This window comes from Papilio machaon, chromosome 1 (genome assembly GCF_912999745.1).
Source record: "Papilio machaon chromosome 1, ilPapMach1.1, whole genome shotgun sequence".
Taxonomy (NCBI): domain Eukaryota; kingdom Metazoa; phylum Arthropoda; class Insecta; order Lepidoptera; family Papilionidae; genus Papilio; species Papilio machaon.
This window is the reverse complement of record NC_059986.1, coordinates 6577089-6597754: the sequence shown is the minus strand read 5'-3', so window position 1 is coordinate 6597754 and position 20666 is coordinate 6577089. Positions and strand designations below refer to the sequence as shown.

The 20666-nt window shown below is 36.3% G+C and overlaps 1 protein-coding gene and 1 long non-coding RNA gene across 2 annotated transcripts in view; one reads left to right on the top strand and one right to left on the bottom strand.

Annotated features, from left to right (window-relative positions):
• LOC106719784 (E3 ubiquitin-protein ligase mib1) overlaps positions 1 to 20666 on the top strand; it is a 142764-nt gene that overhangs the window by 67236 nt on the left and 54862 nt on the right.
• On the bottom strand, positions 464 to 15492 carry LOC123721095. The gene is made up of 3 exons (XR_006756144.1): positions 15480 to 15492; positions 10676 to 10677; positions 464 to 552 (listed from the first exon to the last, which is right to left on the bottom strand). It is a non-coding gene; the product is annotated as an uncharacterized LOC123721095 (long non-coding RNA).

Sequence of the window (20666 nt, the reverse complement as noted above, 5' to 3'; positions counted from 1 at the left end):
CCAGCTGTAAGTCTGTAAATACTTGTATATTGACACCCTAAAAGTTGTCTCAAAACCTACATATGGTAGGGTGTAAGCAACTATTAAATTTCAAGGTCAAAGGTCACAAAAATCGGTTTCTCGCGCTTTTTTTGGAAATATCTCATTTCCTATGGGTTTTTTGCTATTTGTATTTCTCATCAATATTGTAGAATACAAAATTCTCTACAAATTTTGTTTAAAAATTTTTTTTATACGGTGAACCGTTTTCGAGATAGAGGGCGGAGAGCGCGCGGTCACAGCATCACTTCAGCCTCCGGTCGAAAACGCGCCATATAGTTGATGAACTATTAATAAATCAATTATTATAAATATTTGTCAAATTAATTAATTACTGACAAATTTGGATGAACTAGCTGCAGCATTTGAGGAAGAAAATTGTTCGGCCCAAAATTATTAGACAGTGGAACTCAAACCTTATTGGCAGTTTATAATGCTCCGAAATCTGTGAAAAGTCTCGATCATCTTCGTTACATGCATTACGTCAAGTCTACAAAACTTAATAAACCTGTGCTCATCAACATTTCAACCGTGTATATTATTAAGTTCAAACTTGGTTAGGACATGATTTGGAACCCCAGGTATGGGGTTGGGCAATGCGAAACGATTTTCTGGAGCCTATCATGACAATTTTACCACCTGCTCCAGAAGATTTGCTAAATACAATTTTCTGCAACTGCAAGAGTGGTTGTGGTTCGCGATGCGGATGCAGGAAAGCGGGCTTGCAATGCTCTTTAACTTGTGGCCAATGTAATGGGCAAGCTTGTCTCAATGCTCTACGATATCAGAGCGACATTAACGAAGATGGAACCTTTGACCCAGAAATCATGGAAGAACTTGAGACAAATGTCGTTGAAGACGATAATGAAGACCAGTTTGAAATTTACCAGCAGCCAGAAGACGACGATGAAGAGGAAGAAGATGATTAAAATTATAAATTGTAGTTTTTGTACCCTTTATTCAATTTTTTTACTTTCAATAAAAATTAATGTATTCAATGATATTTCTTAATAAAAAGATTAATTCACAATTTATTTGTTTTTTTTTTCATCATGTAAGAAGTTATTAATATTAATTAGGTTAAAATTCAAACATAATTCCTATATTTTCATTAACAATTCTGCAATTACATGGGCAGGTAAGTGTTGTTAAATAAATTAATACTGAATAAAAAGTGGATAAGTTAGGAAAAAAATGATAGAGTATAATGTAATAGTTAATAAAAAAATTGACAAATATTTATAATCATTGATTTAGCGATAGTTCATCAACTATATGGCGCGTTTTCGACCGAAGGCTGAAGTGATGCTGTGACCGCGCGCTCTCCGCGCTCTATCTCGAAAACGATTCACCGTATAAAAAAAATTTTTAAACAAAATTTGTAGAGAATTTTGTATTCTACAATATTGATGAGAAATACAAATAGCAAAAAACCCATAGGAAATGAGATATTTTCAAAAAAAGCGCGAGAAACCGATTTTTGTGACCTTTGACCTTGAAATTTAATAGTTGCTTACACCCTACCATATGTAGGTTTTGAGACAACTTTTAGGGTGTCAATATACAAGTATTTACAGACTTACAGCTGGGTATCTCGAATTCCGAGGTGAACTTACTAAAATGACTGGACTACAAGTTGTTTCTGAAATAGCAAAAGGATGTGAAGTGGATCAACGGTGGTACGATAACGTAGCGAATAACGAGTCACGTTTGTACCATAACTTTGTTGCTAACGTTATTACGTTAGACGTGAAAACAGTAACTGGGCGACGTGCCCGCAATAGCAACAATCAATTGTCTTGTATTTTATTAGACGCAATCGCGCTCTCCTGTTTAGTAACACTGATTTTTCCAATACCATTTAATTCTCTGATAAACGCAAAACATCAAGTAGTAATTGTTTTTGTAGACAAGAAAGGACGTACTAAATAAAATATTGTCAAGCATGTTTAATACTACTTCATAACGATAAGTACGAGAGGACACGTAGTAAAGTTATGGACACATCCAAGTAACCACTTTAATGCAGTCTACAAAACTACTTTTGTTTCTACTCTATTATAACTTAACTGTAAAGTTAATCTTCATATAAAGTTTTTATTTTATTCTTATGTCATAAGGAGCACAAATAAGTTTAGAAATTTGAACAAATATTCCATGTTCACCAAATTTCGTAATGAACATTGACGGGATGTAGAATACTCAAAAATATTTCACGTACAGTAAGAAGCAGTGACAGCCTAGATAAATTGTAAAACTGTGCATTAGACTTACAATATCACGTTCAGAGATTTGATTCCATGCCAGATTGTTTCAATGAATCTGCGGTTTTAAAGTTATTATAGATAGTTCCATGCAACTTGGCAAGTGTCGATTGTATTTGTGATTGTCAAAATAAATCATCTGTCGCGAATTTAATCATTTTTTAATAATAAAATAATTGACAATTTTCTCCGAATTATTCTGTCCCAGTTCGTGCCGATCATGAGACTTGTCGCATGATGTATTTTAGGACAAATCCTATAAAAAAAACAAAGTGGTTACTATCAATCGTCTATTTAATAAAGTTGCCATAATCTTAAGCCTATTATTGATAATTTTAAGTCAACACAAAAGGAAAGTTTAGTGACCGCTAGCATGCAGAATGGGGGATGAATGACTCGAGCATTATTTTGCTATCAGTCAAGATGACAGTCGTATTTTTCGCGGCTCGCGGCCGCCGCCCAGGCGCCGGCTACACATCGTTTATCATCGACACCACCGCCTTGTCCAAGCCCTTAGTTATTTATGAATACGAAGCCAGAAAAAGTAACGAGTCATTTATATCGGACGCTAGTGAAATCTTAATCTTGATATTTTAAGATGGAACTTTAAATAACTATATGTAGTTTTATTCAGTTTTTGTCATTATAAAAACTGGTTATGATTCATCCACTACTGTAAGAAATAACATTATTGCCGTGAGAGCCTTTAAGCATTTATTCAATAAGCTATACGAGGCTTAGAAGAAAATAGAAAAGTAAATACGTTCGTTATTAGAAAATTTGATGTCGTAATTTTCGATACATGTCGTCTGATTTATATCGTTAGTGCAATTGAGGCAGCGACGCGGGGTGCTTCCGGGCGGCAGCGGCGCGGCGTCAGCGCCACGTGATGCAGCCCTGCGCCCGACTCACGCGCTCTTCCACCTTTACTGCCGTCTCCGACTGATTGCCCGCCTGCGTGATTCGCATTACTAACCGTCCTCGGTACGAACCTCCTTCGTCTGCTTTATTTCGTTTTTTATAGCCCGTCGCATGATTACGAACGTTTAGATATACCTACGGCCAGATATACTTCTATTTATTTTCTTTCATGACAACTACCGGAATAGCTTTCAATATCCATAAAAGTACTCTTTTAATTTATTAAAGAAAAAGTATTTTTGTATTCGACTTTGTGTTTATGTGTATACGAATACGAACGTACAGAGTTCTCGTCGACACTTTGACAGCTAGTAGGGGCAAGTCTGAAATATCGGCGTGCGCGGCTTAATCGCTCAGCGTGCGATATTGGCGTTACATCATGTTGTCAGCGGAGAGAAAAATTGCCGCCGTGCCCCCCGCCTCCGCCTCCCGCCCCCGATGTCGACAGCGCGTTTATATTACTAAGGGATTTATTGTAGTTCTACGAAAGAACATTTATCCGCTTCTCTAGAACATTGTAAACGAGACCTCCATTACTGTAATTATAATAAGCCTGGAGCAATTTTATTCTTACCAAGATTGGAAGCACTAAAATAATTTAATAGTCTCTAAATTAACTCAGCTTTTTGAGACGTTGACTTCTTAAGATAAATTTTGTGTACTATTTAATCTATTACTATCAGTTATTTTAGTACTATTTTCCTAAGTTTTTTATCAAATTGTAAGTCTATTATAATTTTAGGCAAAAAATAGCTTATATTTTGAGTAGACAATTTTTACAGCATATTTTTTTCTTTTTATAAATGACATAACTAAGTTATTTTCAAACGCAAAAAATACATTTAAATAGTCACTTAACATATGTACATACCAAATATCCGAAACTTGGCTCTGAACTTAGTCTCACTGTCGCCATGAAAGTAAACGCCATTAACATTTTAAGAAAAAGATTAGCAGTAACTTTTATTTTAAATCGTACGCCACAGATGAGGTTTAAAATTAAGAGAAAGAAAGAAAGCTGAAACTAAATCTTCGGCGCCTGAAACATCCCCTACTTCAATTACACAGTTCGTTACACTCTGAAAGAAATAAAATGAAAAGAAAATACCTACGGTTGTATCACTGTGTGCACGTTGAGTTACGAAATAATAACTGACCTCCCCATCGTTGTGATGTTTGTCTACAAATGTATTTTTTGTTAATTGAAATACATGTTATTTCTTTATATTTCGATTTGTATTTAAATAAAAATTAAATTTTACTGTTTTATAACTTATTTATTTTACGTAACAGATTTGGCATATAGCGGTCTACATTCTTATGTGAATAATGATACTCTTCCATGGCAAAGTTCCAAGTAACACAAGAATTAACAGAAATGCAATGAATAATGTTTATATTATAATTTTAAAACAATGTAGAGACAATTAATAGGGCGACAGCAACGCAGTGACGCTTGGGAATTAAACTGGCAATATGTACTCGGAATTTAATAACTGTATTCTCTTTTTGGTGCAGATTCAGAGATACTTTGACATCAATTGATTCACGATATTTCGGGCTACGATTAATGTAGTCTGGCGTTGGGCTGGTCTATTCAGTAGCAGCCACACCTGCTGGATTTACGAGCCCCGTAAATTCATTGTTATTCACACTCAATAAGCATGATGCATGATTCTCTTTATCATGATTCCTTTCCCTCCCTCCGCATTGTGATTTAATCGAAATTAAATTTTTGGGTCATGCTAGCAAACATCACTAGAGTGGTTTTTGATGAAAAAACAAGTCTTGTTTGGTAATTAATAATTGTGTCATTTATTAGTTTTGTTTTCTCGTGTAAATTAATTATTTAAATACAACTAAAAACATTTTCTCCCCGTGTATAAGGACTAATAAATCTCTTAACCTAATTAATTTTCTCGTAACAGCCCTAACTTAGTTAAACCTCGAGTTTTAGGAGAGGCTACGAGAATATCCAATGGCTGTTTGAACCCACACTTTATATAGTGAACACGACTCTCCGACACTGCTTATTAAGTTGTTTACTATTAAAGTTTTACTTTTCACAAACTATTAGAATTCATGTCTAAATGTTATTTAACAATATTGCTGAGTCTTTAACTTTTGATCGAGGATATTTGCTACATTTATCCACATAAAGTTTTTTATATTCGTCATTTTCATATTGAAAAGTCGACCTCTTTGTGATTTGTATTTACGTATATCGGATTTCTTGTACTACGTAATTTTATTTTATATTTTAAATACGTTTAACTAACTTGTTTGTTTATGAAACGATGTTCGTTTGTATGTGTAGAACTTTTGTGTAGATTAAACTGAACCGTATCCATTATCAAGTACCGAGAGCCAATATTGCTGGCGATCCACTTGTATTTCCGTAGTAGTGTAGGCAATTGTAGTAGTAGATTGTCGCCGTCGAGTGTCCGGCGTGGTCCGTGCGGCACAAGATGGCGGATGCAATGTTTGCTCTTTGGCGGAGGCCGCAACGGGCTCACGGTTCAGCGAGCCGTGCTCCAGCCGCGGCCTCCCGGGTCACGTCTGAGGCCAAATTAAAATATCCCCACTGCTAAGACTAGCAGTGCTCAAGTCGAATGCCACGTCACAACGCGCCGCCTTACTTACTATGATACAAAACGAAGACGATAATATGATAGAATCTGCTGAAAACAATAAACACACTGTACATTATGTGCTGATTTCTGTTTTATAGATAAAAAAAACGACCTTAGTATAGATTGTTCTTCTCTGACTAGTATTAACGATGCGTAAAATTTGGAATTAGAATAAAAATGAAAGAATTCGTGCGTGCACACAATGTTCGAATCGATAACCTATGTAGAGATGGTTGCCTTACGGAGCCCTTTTGCAGGTAATCCTGCCCACTTGGAGTTATGGCCGCCAAGGGAAGGAAAGATTACCTCGGCGGGAGATAAGGAGGTCGACGGGGCTTCGAGTGCGATTGTCCCCGAGTCAGGCGTCGAATTGTGTCAAGTGAAGCGGCAAATTGAACGGCCGAGCCTTCGCGCGCCCTGCTCTCTAATCGTCACATAAACTGCTGCTGCCTGAACGTTTAATTACGCAAAATGCTTTTTACCATTAGCCGTTAGCCCTCGCTTCCATCACAAACTATCCTAATTTGAATTGTAGATCATTCTTGCATTTTTTACAGTTCATATTGCATTTCGCCTAATCCAATTAAAATCTAATTTGTAAACGGTATTAACAAGGAAAGTCAGATACAAAAAATAGATTGTATATTTTATGAGTAATTTTATCTCTACATAACTAAACAACTTTTACGAAGACAGTTAATTTGGCGGCGAATTTTTTCAATTTTATTACGCTAACAGCGTGCGCTGCACTTCAGAGCGAGTTGCGGAAGAAAATCTTTTACCGTCAAAGTATAAAGTTATTAGATTAAACCGCGTACGCCTCAAGTCAAAATTATGTTTGATAATTTCTTATATTAAAGATAAAGAAACGATTAAACTAAGTAAATTAACTAAATATATTATTGAAAATAACAACAAAAATGTGTTTATAGTATGTCGTTCGTCTGGATTATATGAGGCGGTGGCGAGATCGTATAGAATATTGTGAGTGACGCTAATGATAAGGTGTTAGCGTTCAGCTGCCCCCGTAGCACGTAGTCATTCCAATTACGCTACGCGTCTCTACGAGTGCTTCGAATGGCTATGCCGGCGGAGTCACGCTGCGTTCGATCATTACTGGGAAGTGCGCTAACATCTGCTCTGGTGGCGAACCTGCTGTAATTGCGATAACTTGTTGCCAACTTATCTCTAATTGACTTCTTCTAAGTTTTTTTCTGGTCATTTACGTCTAATCTTCTATTATCTAATTTTTGAGAATAAAAGGTACCTTGTGTCTCTTATACCAACAACTTGAGCGTTTTATTAATCAATGAATGTGAAAAAGAAATAGAAAAGTTTTCCTTGACATCTAAATATTACGAATAAAACGAGTATAGTTTTGTAAAGATGAGACAAGTAAAGTTTCAAAGAAATGAAATTTATCTTTTTGATAATTACACATACATTAAATTATTTACTAATTTAACCGCAATATTGGGTATGTAAATGTAGGTACATTTTCTTGACTTACAACATATGTTAACGACCACTTTAAAAGTAGATTATAACCATATGCACCATAATGACTTTTTTAATTAGTACTTGAATACGTACGTATGGTACGGATATGAACCTAGCGTCATAACGAAGATTTTAGCTATTGAGTTGCAGTTGCACCGTTTCAAAATAAAAAAATATATATATACGAGATTATTGTACTTTAAATATTGATTGATTTGATTGATTACTTGATTACTTTAAATATTCAGAAGAATGATTTGCATAGCTCATAAACTAAAAAAAAGTTAAGTTTACTTTCACACTACAAGGTATTACTTAATTCCAGTATTGCGCTACGAAAAAAACACTAAAAGTACAATATTATTAATAAAAAAAACACAAAAACTTTCTTCGTGGTCTGTGAATAAAATTAGGAATTTCAACAAAACACTCCACGTGGAATTCTGTGATAAGGTAAAACTTTCCCCTCTCTCAAATTATACTCTGAATTTCGTTGATAGAGAGAAACTTTGCTCAAATGAAATCACTCCTACAGTGTCTACATTGGTCTATTTTCTTTTCCAAGAAGTCACTGTAACGGAATCCTTTAGACGGTTACCTTTTTTTAGGTTAAACGAATACCTTTATCGATGCACGTCTGTTTTATATAGATTTAGTCCGAACGGTTTTCTGAAGCGAGACGTCTTATGATTACGGCGGTACTTTCGGGCAACGGTTTACTGCGTCGTTATACTAATGCGAGTTAACGTTACGAATGTTGTTACAAACCTGGCATGAGTGCTTTACTCTTGAAGCTTGAAGCTGTGTCTATTACATCAATATTAACGTGAATTTTAACTGATGTGGCAGCTGAATAAGAGGGATGGTAAAAACGTTATAAGGGACAGTGGAAATTCATCCTTACATTCCCATTTTAACACCAGATCTTTTACATCAATGATTCCCAACCAGTGGTCTTTGGACTACCAATGGTTCACAGAAGCCAAAATATGGTTGTCTGCGTATGATTTTAAATTTAGGGGGATTGGTTACAACATGACAAAGCGAGGAAGTATTCGTTTTAATAAACAAAATTTGCTTGAGTTTTGTGCAATTTTATATAGTTGCAAACACAACGACAATAGTTTTTTGGGATAAAATTTTGTTCCTCTAACCATTTCACTAGCGGTTAGCTTCGTACTGCTAGGTAGATGCGATGCAAGTTCATATAGAGTGTAGAGTAACTCCGTTCCATTATGATATTGCTCTCTAAGGGGAATTTGTTTTCACGTGCATTGGACCATTTTTTCCATTTACTGATCGGTACTCTGTAATTGGAATATTATGCATGAAATATTCCCAAATTTTATTTATTTAATTATAAAAGGTAATTTAATTCCTACTATTCTATACAATATGCGTTTGCTTTTATCAAATTATTCATAACACATAAATAAGCAACAAACAAAAAATATCAAATAGTTTGACAAACGCGTAAAATTTGACAAACGATCGGTCATTTATAGGTAGCTTTAAACGAACTATAGTCCAGTCATTTTAGTAAGTTCACCTCGGAATTCGAGATACCCAGCTGTAAGTCTGTAAATACTTGTATATTGACACCGTAAAAGTTGTCTCAAAACCTACATATGGTAGGGTGTAAGCAACTATTAAATTTCAAGGTCAAAGGTCACAAAAATCGTTTTTTCGCGCTTTTTTTGGCAATATCTCATTTCTATGGGTTTTTTGCTATTTGTATTTCTTATCAATATTGTAGAATACAAAATTCTCTACAAATTTTGTTGAAGAATTTTTTTTTATACGGTGAACCGTTTTCGAGATAGAGGGCGGAAAGCGCGCGGTCACAGCATCACTTCAGCCTCCCGTCGAAAACGCGCCATATAGTTGATGAACTATCAATAAATCAATTATTATAAATATTTGTCAATTTTTTATTAACTACTATATTCTACTTTATCATTTTTTCCTAACTTAACCACTTTTTATTCAGTATTAATTTATTTAACAACACTTACCTGCCCATGTAATTGCAGAATTGTTAATGAAAATATAGGAATTATATGTCGCTCTGATATGGTAGAGCATTGAGACAAGCTTGCCCATTACATTGGCCACAAATTAAAGAGCATTGCAAGCCCTCTTTCCTGCATCGGTATCGCGAACCACAGCCACTCTTGCAGTTGCAGAAAATTGTATTTAGCAAATCTTCTGGAGCAGGTGGTAAAATTGTCATGATAGGCTCCAGAAAATCGTTTCGCATTGCCCAACCCCATACCTGGGGTTCCAAATCATGTCCTAACCAAGTTTGAACTTGATAAAATACACGGTAGAAATGTTGATGAGCAGCTGCACTTGTTGGTGGAATATTTGAAAGCTTTAAGGCTTTGCAGGTTTATTAAGTTTTGTAGACTTGACGTAATGCATGTAACGAAGATGATCGAGACTTTTCACAGATTTCGGAGCATTATAGACTGCCAATAAGGTTTGAGTTCCACTCTCTAATAATTTCTGGGCCGAACAATTTTCTTCCTCAAATGCTGCAGCTAGTTCATCCAAATTTGTCAGTAATTAATTAATTTGACAAATATTTATAATAATTGATTTATTGATAGTTCATCAACTATATGGCGCGTTTTCGACCGGAGGCTGAAGTGATGCTGTGACCGCGCGCTCTCCGCCCTCTATCTCGAAAACGGTTCACCGTATAAAAAAAATTCTTCAACAAAATCTGTAGAGAATTTTGTATTCTACAATATTGATAAGAAATACAAAAAGCAAAAAACCCATAGGAAATGAGATATTGCCAAAAAAAGCGCGAAAAACCGATTTTTGTGACCTTTGACCTTGAAATTTAATGGTTGCTTACACCCTACCATATGTAGGTTTTGAGACAACTTTTACGGTGTCAATATACAAGTATTTACAGACTTACAGCTGGGTATCTCGAATTCCGAGATTCTTACCTAATTTAACCTTAAATGACTGGACTACTATAGCTTTTTAATGAATTAAAACGACAATCCAGTTGTGTATTTTATATTGTTACGATCGGTGTTTAATTATCCCGTGGCACCTATGATTTCATCGCACGGTGCACGCTGCACCGAAGCGGGCGTCCAGCGGTTTGATCGGTTAAGTTGTCAATGGCATAATTGCCGATGCGGCTCTTATGCCGCGCGTCATTCAGCGGCCGGCTCGCTGACACAGGCTGCACTCAACGCGTCGCGCGTGCCGATCGCCTCCACTTCGCCGCCGATATTATCGCCTACGCTCCGCTGACGACGTAGGTAGTGTTATATACTTTACTCACTACCATACCACTGCCTGACAGTTTACTGAATTATTTGAACCGATATTTAATTTTATAGTCGTAACAATAACTTACCATTCGATTAGTTTTATCTGAATTTACGTATTTGAAACTAATTAGAACGTGAAAAGCATCTTTGATTATGTCAGACTTTGTAACACCTGCCATCCATTACATATCTTCATCGTGATGTTGCCTCTACATTTACTGAAAATTGGAAAGTTTCGTTCATCAATATAATTATCATTCTGTAATTATAAGCTAAATTTTAGCGACACGGCGAAGCTAAGGGATATATTATGAAATTTTCAAACTAAATGTTTCACTATTACAAAAGTTTACCCCTGAACAACAAGTAGTTTGCCTATTATTCGGTAAGGTAATTTAGGCAACGGTTTAGATGCGACGCGGAGCGACAATTATTTCCATATAACATAATCCCGGCGTTGCGAGGTGTGCGGTCTCGCGGGACGTATGATTCGGTCCGTCCGTCGCTGACCGGCGCCCCTCGCGCCCCCTGCGCCCGCCTTCGCTCACCGCCCGCCGCCCGCCCTGCCCGGCCACCACGCTTATGCTCGCCGAAACGTTGCCCCGTCACACTTGCCTCCGGATAACATGTATTAATATAAATTGGAATAATCTTTCCTTACTTACCCAACCCTCGTGTTGACAAAATGCCGCTGTGTATTTTTAAAAATAAAAGCTTTTTCTGTGGATGGAGGGCTTGTTTGTTTAATATTTTTTCGGGAAAGGGTGTTATGTATTTTGTTTTATTACGTTTTAAAACTTTAATTAAGGACGTGTTGTACAAATATATATTGAACCGTATTGTCATAATTGTTTGCGTACTTTTTTTTTCATTCTAGTTTTTATAAGTAAAGAACCTTAAATTATTGGTTTGGTTGCTCATTTTGAATGTAAAAAAGAAATTTTCGATCAGCAAAAAAGAAAAGTCGAACTATATACCATAGATTATTTATTTTATTATATTATTCATTTTATTTTTATTATTGTTTCAGGTATGCATAGCTTTTTCTTTTATTGATGTAAGTAATTTCTATTATTACTAAATTTAGACCAAATGCAAAATATGGTTACTGATTGAGTCAGTAACCGTATTTGTTACTATTGTTGTATCTCCAAGATATTTATCCTATTTACATACTTATGTATACTATGCTTTTCAAATGTAATTCTGTTGTGTGATACCATTGTTGATTCCGATTTAATTCAGTTCAAGTTTCGCTGCACCGCCCAGTCGTTTTCTTAGAATATAAATCTAAAAAGTAAGACGTACAAATTGACATTTGTTTCTGTCGCCATTCCTCAAGATACGCAGCCAGCGTTCGCTCGAAACTCCGAGAAAGAACGGAGACATTTGATTTTAAGCCTCGCGGACTATAAGTGTTATTTCTTCGAGGAAAGTATTATTCTACGAGAGAAGCGCAGCTCCGCCGTCTCAAATGCTCCATTTAGTTCCAAAGTTTTTCTCGTTTATCACCGTTGGGTTCTCAGAGGCGGAGATTTTTCCTTTAGATTTGTTGTCACGCCAGACCTTTTTAATGTACCTTTCTTATCGTAGCGTGATTAACATTATTATTTCAGACTTTAAACTTTCAAAGACGTTTGTATTCACTATATTTCTATGAGAATGGATGAGTTTTTATTGCTTTGTTAATGATGTGATGGACAATGATTTTTATGATACCATCTTGCCAATCCCTACCATTAAAAATATCAATTTTTACTATCATATATATGTGTATAGAAACATTTTGTTAATTTATCTTTATTATTGTTTAATCTGCAAAAGTAATTTAAACTCTGTGTAATTTAGATCGGAGTCGCTTATCTACGTGCGAGAATTACAATAACTTACTCCAACGTTTATTCGAAAAAAGCGTTCTTCGCTCCATTCTTTTTACGCTATCGCACTCAAGTACTGTGCCAACATTGAAACAAAACAAACTCGCCGATCTAAAATACGTGAGATCGACAAAATTCCCATTCAGGTTTCATCGGCGAAATTGTTCCTTTTTTCGTAATTTATATCCTACAGATTTCTTTCCAATGTAAATTTAAAATTTATTATAGACGCTGCCCTGCTCGGACTCGATCGATCGGATTATCGTACGTCTTTAATGGTAGGATTTAATTTATATCTCCTGTGGTTTCAACCCGTGTAAAGCAAATTGAATTTCATGAAATATGTAACAGAACCCAGTATTTCATACAATATAATAAACGAGTTACTTAATTTCTTGTTTTGCGAAGATAACCCGACGTAGATATTTTTTTTATATTGCAATGTATTATATTCCAATATACATGGCTTAAAAAGGATTTTATTTTCCATCGCATAACCATTATCTTATTATCTTGCATTGTCTACGTATAATTATGAATCCACATTTCCGTAAATGTAAAATAACTAAGATTAACGAGCTAAAATATGCGGTAAAAAAAATCGCAATAACTTGGAAATTGTAATAAATTACTCGTTAGTTTTTTGCCGTGCTGTCTGCAAGAGATATTGTTTCGGCGAAGTCGGTGCGCGGCGGCACGAGGCGGCACAATAACAAACCCACTCCTGCGAGGCGACGGCCTTCGTTCAGAGATTGGAAAACGCTTCCGCAACTTTTCTACTTATCCAAAAAAGTTAACGCGAAATCTCCGTTGATTGTTCTCAAAGAAGACTTAAGAAATATTCTTTTTGTATTTCCGAGTTTCATTCAATCTATTTTTAAGTTAGTATACGTAATATTACTTATACAAAAAGATTGTAAGTTTGTTCGTCAATGTTGTTCGTCAGTTTTATCTTATACATTACTTAATCATACGAAACTCGGTGATTAGCTCTTAATTCATCTTATTCTCAGAAAGTATTATTGGGTACCGAAAGATCCAATCACTTAATGTTGCCAGATGCCATGAACAATAAAAATTGATGTCTATATTGTTAACGATCGCACATCTACTGCGGGATAACGGTGAGCCGCCATTGCAATAATTAAATAACAAGATAACAAATTACATAATAAATATAACTACAATGTTCTAACTATAAGCAAATGAAATATGGTTTTGCTTATTTTTACAACACATAGCGAAAGTAAAATTTAAGACAAAATCTTTTGCTGTTTTTTGTTATGTTTTGTAACTTAATTAAAGTACATTTATAGGTATATATTGATTACTGAGGATTTCAAGTGATGAAAAACTCTTACAAAAGCATTGTCTTCATTGATCTTTCGGCAGTTGAAACCTATGTTGAGAAGTGTATATTACATGTTTATTAATTAAATAATTCGCTTTTGTTTAATTTCTAAACGAAAATATTTTTTGTTTTATAAATACAAATCAAGGCACTACAACTATGTATATCAAACAAAACAGCCTTACACATCTCACTTAGGATTTGATTTAAAAGATCACACAACATAACTTCTGAGAAAAATATCCTTCGTTTTCGTTTAAAAGCTTTACAGTTACGTGTTGTATAAAACATGAATTCTTATGACAACACTCTAAAAATGTTGGTAGTTGTGAGGGAGTGGGTGGAGGCTTGGATTCGCGTAAACAGCTCGGTAAATCACGACGACTATGCCGCAGCTCCACTTGGACAATATTTGTGCCAATAAAATGCCTCTATAACAAAGCTGTTGTTGTCAACGGAAAGCCGACTGACCTGTTTTTGTCTACTATGGGGTCTTGCCGCCATATTGTCCGGACATAATGTTTCTCGTTATTCTGAAATCGCTGTAAATTAAACTTTCGGACTTATGTGTTTTTGTGTCCATTTATTCATTGAACAAGTTATTGTTATAGATCACCAAGTAGCAAAACGAAAACATATAACATAACATTCGTACAGTGTTAATAACAAAGATGTCCTAGCGACAATTATAGCTGTTTCTTCCTTTTGTTCTGCTTAAATTAGAGATATTATTATCACTAGTTGAAAATTATAAAGAGCAAAGTTTTATTTCCTCCTTAGTTGGTAGCCGGGAGATGACATTGTTTTACGACATAAGCAAAGTTTATGTCTTAAGAGAGATGCGGCGAGCCCGGTGAACCCTCCGGCGTCCCGCGCGTACTATTTGCACTGTTTCTGCGACGCATTTGCATCTACATATGTTAATAACTTACCTATTCTCTAGTTTATTATTCATTTGGACTTGAGCAAGCGGAGTAGTCTAGCACAATTCAAATAGATGATGATTGTTATTTGGACAAAGTTATAAACACCCGCCATTGTAACCACGTTTCGCAATATTGTGATACTTAAACATCGTAACTTTTACAAATAACTTCAATGGCTTTTTTACGTTATCGATAAATATACACTTTTCATCGATTCCAAAAATGTCTCAATTTTTAACACAGATTAAGAAAATTGTGAATCAATTTTCAACGTTTCTAAAATATTTTTCTTCTAGTATATTAAAAATCTGTACTTTATCGAGCACATTGCACGCCATCGTGGCTTCACGATAACTTGAAAACTATCAGTGGCAGCCCCTGCGGTTATATAACTAATAAAGTAAGTTGGAGAAGAAAAGTAAACTAATATCGGTAGGTTGTGAGCGGCGACGGTCGCTGGGCGCGCTACCCGGCCCGCATACCTACCTACAGATTTATTACTTCAATATGAGCGGATGGAGTATCCGCCTGCAAATGTCATCGTTACTTCATTCTAGCGTAGCGTTACAAAAACACATCTCATTCACGATAATATTACACGTCACATTGTACAGATATGTACAGCTAGTCTTCTCTCTCGATTGTTAATGTGACAATTTTCGTGTTAACGCTTTCATATATACAATATATTGTGTAACAAAATAAACGTACCGATGAAATTGTTATTATCATTTTTCTACTTAAAGAATGAGAGGAAACTCTACTTCTTAAGTAAAATTTTGAAGTAAAATGTTAAAGGCAAAGTAATTTCAACAAGAAAATGGGTAATAATAAAAACAGAACAATAATCATTAGCACTCCTGCCTGCCATCTTTCTCACTTCAAAAGTCGTTTAGTAAAGTTTTCTTAAATTTCGTGAAAAAGTTTTGGTACAAATTAAGAGTGAATTTTACTTCGTCCGTTTAGTCATTAGTAATTTCTGAGTTCTAATGAATTTTCTTCTTTGACATTGAAAAATGAATTTCAACCCCTGCTTTTGCTATTTGGACATTTGCGAAGCTGAACACTAGATTTCAATGGACCCGTGGTTACTGCAGCGGTTACGTTCTCATGCTCTTATGTACAACAGCCTGTACTGGAATCATTGGCATGAGAATATATAAACTAATCAACGAAAGCATAGAATTTTACATCTAAAAATGCCGAAATATTTTACACATTTATACATGAAGTTGAATGTCATTTCTATGTATTCTATGTATATTGCAGTTATCTGGTAATGCATAAAATTAACGTCAGATAATTAATTTAAATAGGGAAAATAAATGTTTTGCAATGAGACTTTAAGGCCGAGCGGGTGCAGAGCCGCCCCTTCCCCGCACCCCTCATTACCCCTAACGGTACCCCATTAGGCTCACGGGCCGAAGTGCTCCGGACCGTAGTTAATCCACGTCCTCATTCACTGTTATTTCGAAGGTCTGATCTAATCTAAACAGGGCTTAGGATCCTACAATGTCAGTATTTCGTGGGACTTGTCCCTTTTATGTTTATATTTGACTATCCTCATAGCTGCCCTCGCCGCCGCCGCCGCTCGGTTGGCGTTTGCCTTTGCTATAAAAGGAAATAACACTTCTGAAACTTCCGGAGTGATTTCGTGCTAATGTTTTGTATGAAAATTAATCTAGTAAATGATTCGACTCAAATTTATTGTTACTTAATTAAGAAGAATATTTATGTTTGGATCAATAATTACTTTATCAAAATTGTAAATACACTTGCACTTTACATATATGCAAGAGTGAATGTATGAAAGTGCTGATGTAAGTGTTGGCAGTATTTGGCGAACGTAGACCGAAGTAGAGGGGTCAATTTAGAAGCTATTATACGGTAGCCGTCAGAGCCTACTTCCGGTGGCTGCGCTAAGCTGCCCTGTTCCAATCTACCCGCTCAATTTCGGCCTTTCTGCAACACAATTCATCCATCCAATATTAGGTGTGAATACATTTACATTAAATTAGACTCTTAGACGTATTCGTTTAATCATCGTTTCCGAAGTTTAACTCGAGGATATATCTCGGTTTCCTAAGGAAGATCTCGAGCCGGAGTTCTTTTAAATTACCTCTTCAATTTTCGCGAAGACCGGCGAAAATTTACGAATTTAGATTGAGTATTTATGGATTCCGTATCCGATATTTATTTATAGCCCGACCAGGATAGCACCCGGCCCCTGCCAGGGCGTCCCGAAAATTTGTAAATGACTCGATCATTTACATTTGCTTAATATTCTCTCATATTTGTTAGGTAGCCACCATTTACTTTACGAAAAAAATCGGCTTTTATTTGTTAAGTAGTAGAAATGCTTTTAATGTTAAAAAAACAGTTTCGATTATTTTTATTAGCTTAGTTAATAAAGGCCTTGAGCCTCTTTATACAAATCAATGACAGACATCAATAACCATTTATCCGATAAACATCAAATACTTAATTAATTAATTTAAATCCAACAAAACATACAAAAATGCAGCATAATTGAACGGTAGATGGTAATGCAGCATAATGCTTGAAATACAACTAACGTGTAAATTAGAACGTGAGCTATAGTGTCCAATGGAATCAGTGATTTCTTAACACTACAGGAGTCAATGTTCGTTTTCCAATATGTTATTCAAAAAGTAATAATTAAGTAGCTTATTTGAAAAAAAAACTTGTAAAGAGGTGACGAGTGTGCGGAGCTGCACCGGCGTGGCTGCACGGAGGTCGCGGCCATGCAGCCGTGCGGTGTGGGAGCGAGGCACATTGTAGCGGAGCGGCAAACGAGAAGTTATGACGGCGGCGGAGGATTACGTGAGTGGATGTCGTAATAAAGCTTGCGATGAAGCCGTTACCCGAAGATAAACGTAAATATCTCCGGCCGTAGCTGTCGGCTGCTCGCCCTCCCCCCGCTTCGTCTCGACCCTCAATACTGTACACTCTCCTTCCCGACATTTTCTCCCCCTGATTCGATAAACTTATTTCTTTATGAAGCCTCATTTATATCTTATGTTTTTATTAATTGCACTCATATTACATTCATCAATATAATTTCCAAAAATGTTATTAACTAGTTGTAACCCCATTGTTCGCACCGAATTAAAAAATATTAATAAATATCCTTTATGTTCTTCCAGAAAATGTATGTTCTACATCTGTGCCAAATTTCATTAAGATCCGTTGAGTCCTTCCGGAGATACCTTCAAACAAACATCGATCAATCCATCCATCCATCCATTCATCCGACTAAAAATTCGCCTTTATAATATTAGTAAGATTGATATCTCATTTTATGAATTTGTGTAAATAATTATTGTTCCAAAGTTACTTTAGCACTATACTTTTTAGGTTTTTTAAATATAAATGTATTTTTTATATATCTGTAATTAGCAATGAGACTAAACAGTTAAACTGGAAATAATTTTTGGAAACTCAAACCTTAAAGATTAGAAACATTTATACTAGCGCAATGTTTAAACACGTTAAAGGTTGAATAAACAGCAGCCGGTGCATTGTTAGGTTGGTTTTAACGGCTGGCATCCATTGTCGTCTACACCATTGTACATATGTACTCGCATATGTATCCCAGCGCCCGCTCTTATCTCGTAAATTAATTACATAAATCTTGTTTGCATACGTCTTAAGCGTATGACGCGCCGCCATAATTCAAGCAGGGCGTAGGTTTACACTGCTAATGAAAGGCGACTGCGAGCGCTGACTACCGGCCAACACCGCGCCGGATTACTAATTATTTTGGACTTTAACTTGGATGGATCTCTGTCGACGAATAATCTTGTTAGTTACTCGTGTATTGATTTAAAGACTTAAAGGAACTTCTTCAAACACTAGACTTACTACGTCTGCATATAAATTTTGATCACTTGCAATAAAGACTAAAATGATAATAATAATCTTCCAAATTCGTGTACAATTTTATTACACGGTTTTTTAGCTCAATCAAAGGTACAAAATATAATCAATAGGTTCCACTTGTTTCATACTTCGCAAAAATCGTACTATACATACTTTCTTTATTTGAAAATAACAATATTTTACGTCGTAATAAAGGTACTCAGATGAAATCAGATGATCTCCAAGGGATGCGTGTCTGCTTATAAAATCGCCTTTGGCCTGAGAAGTGAAGTCAGATGAGCGACGGTCATGATTTCCCCGGGCGCGGGTGAGGGCGTTCACAGCTGGGAGTTGAACTAGCTACACGAAGACAATGCATATGCGCCCCGGCGCTCGGGAGCCGCATAGCCAGCCCGACCCGATCATCTTCAACACAAATGACAACAGGGACCAGCGAGCAAAGGAAACACTGAGTTACAATGACAATCTACGCAAACTTTATAAATAAAAATCATGTCCTTTTACCTCATACAATAGTGAACTTTACAAATAGCTTCTTGATTAGAAGTGATACAATGCAAATAAAGATACTTAATGCAAATAAAGCAAAAAGATGAAATGTAATAATTGCTCTCTGAATTTCATTTAATAAAATATTTGCAGGCTTTATAGATTTAACAAACATCCACATAAGGCGCTCGTCTCCAGATTTCAATCACAGACGGCGGGTGCTCTGCAAAGTAAAGAGACTAAATGAAGAGGTGGTCGCGAGTCGTTCAAATATTCCGTCGGCGCGCCGCCGCTCGCACCGCCGCAGCGGGCCGGAGCGAGCTGCGCGCACTCGCGGTAATCAGCTTTTGTGCGCGGTAATTGGGTGTCTGAGCTGCCAACCGAAGCATTTATTCCCGATAAATTGAAAACTGCTTTGTGCTCGGAATCATTTGAAGCTGCCTGTAACCATTTTCTTACTTTATAGACACATTACGTGATCAGACTTGGTTCAGTCGCCGACGCCTGTCTCGTCGTCTCGTCGCGTCTTCAATCAGGGAACGTTCTATGTGGCAGTCGATTTTTAGGTTCTTTATTTCTATTAGTTTTCGCTATTATATTCCACGGTTCATTTATAAAATTACCGATGAAATTTTCAAACATATTGATATTCAAACAGTAATGGACTCTTCCCTTAGTTCCTTATTGCAAGTAAGCTCGACTTGAAAAACATTCTAACTATCCGATCTAAAAGCTTTATACTGTTATGGTCTAAAGTGAGAATTTTATTAAAATTAAAGTCGACGTGAGAACATTTTGTTGATATGTTAGATTTAAATTTTCGTCCTCGCATAACGTGCGTAATTAAGAAATTGTATAATAGAGTCATAACGTTAGTAACAGTCTCGTTAATGAAAATATAGTGTCGCGGCAGTTATCCTCCCTCGCAATCGCGAGGCCCTTGCCGTTGTAGCTACGCCCTGGAACGGCGTCATTTACATATTTTAATAAAATAATATCGCAACTGAATCGTAACCGAGAACTTGATTTAAGTTCTTACCGCGATGAATGTAAATTCACCAGAGCCGCCGCCGCAATTCCAGATTTCAATTCTGAAATTAATGGCAGCCATCGCGGCCCGGAGCTCGCCTTATATTTGCGTTACTTCCGGAGACGCTCTTAGCAGTGGATATGGAATAAATTAGTGGCAGTGGGAGAAGGCTGCTCCGGTGTGCGCCGCACGATAAGGCTCTTCCAATAATCGTCCGACTGGGCGCTCTTTTGCCCGCGATAAAGCCTCGTAGTTATTACGATCGATTCCTTTATGTTTTTACAATATTCCGTAGGCGGTGCACGGCGTCGCTTGGCCCTGCTAAGCGTGCATTAATATTGTCAATAGTTGGAGTTAGTGGAAGTGAAGTACGTGTTCCGCCTGCCGCTATCTACGGCGAGGCTCGCGCGGTGAATTCGAATGTGCTTCACCCC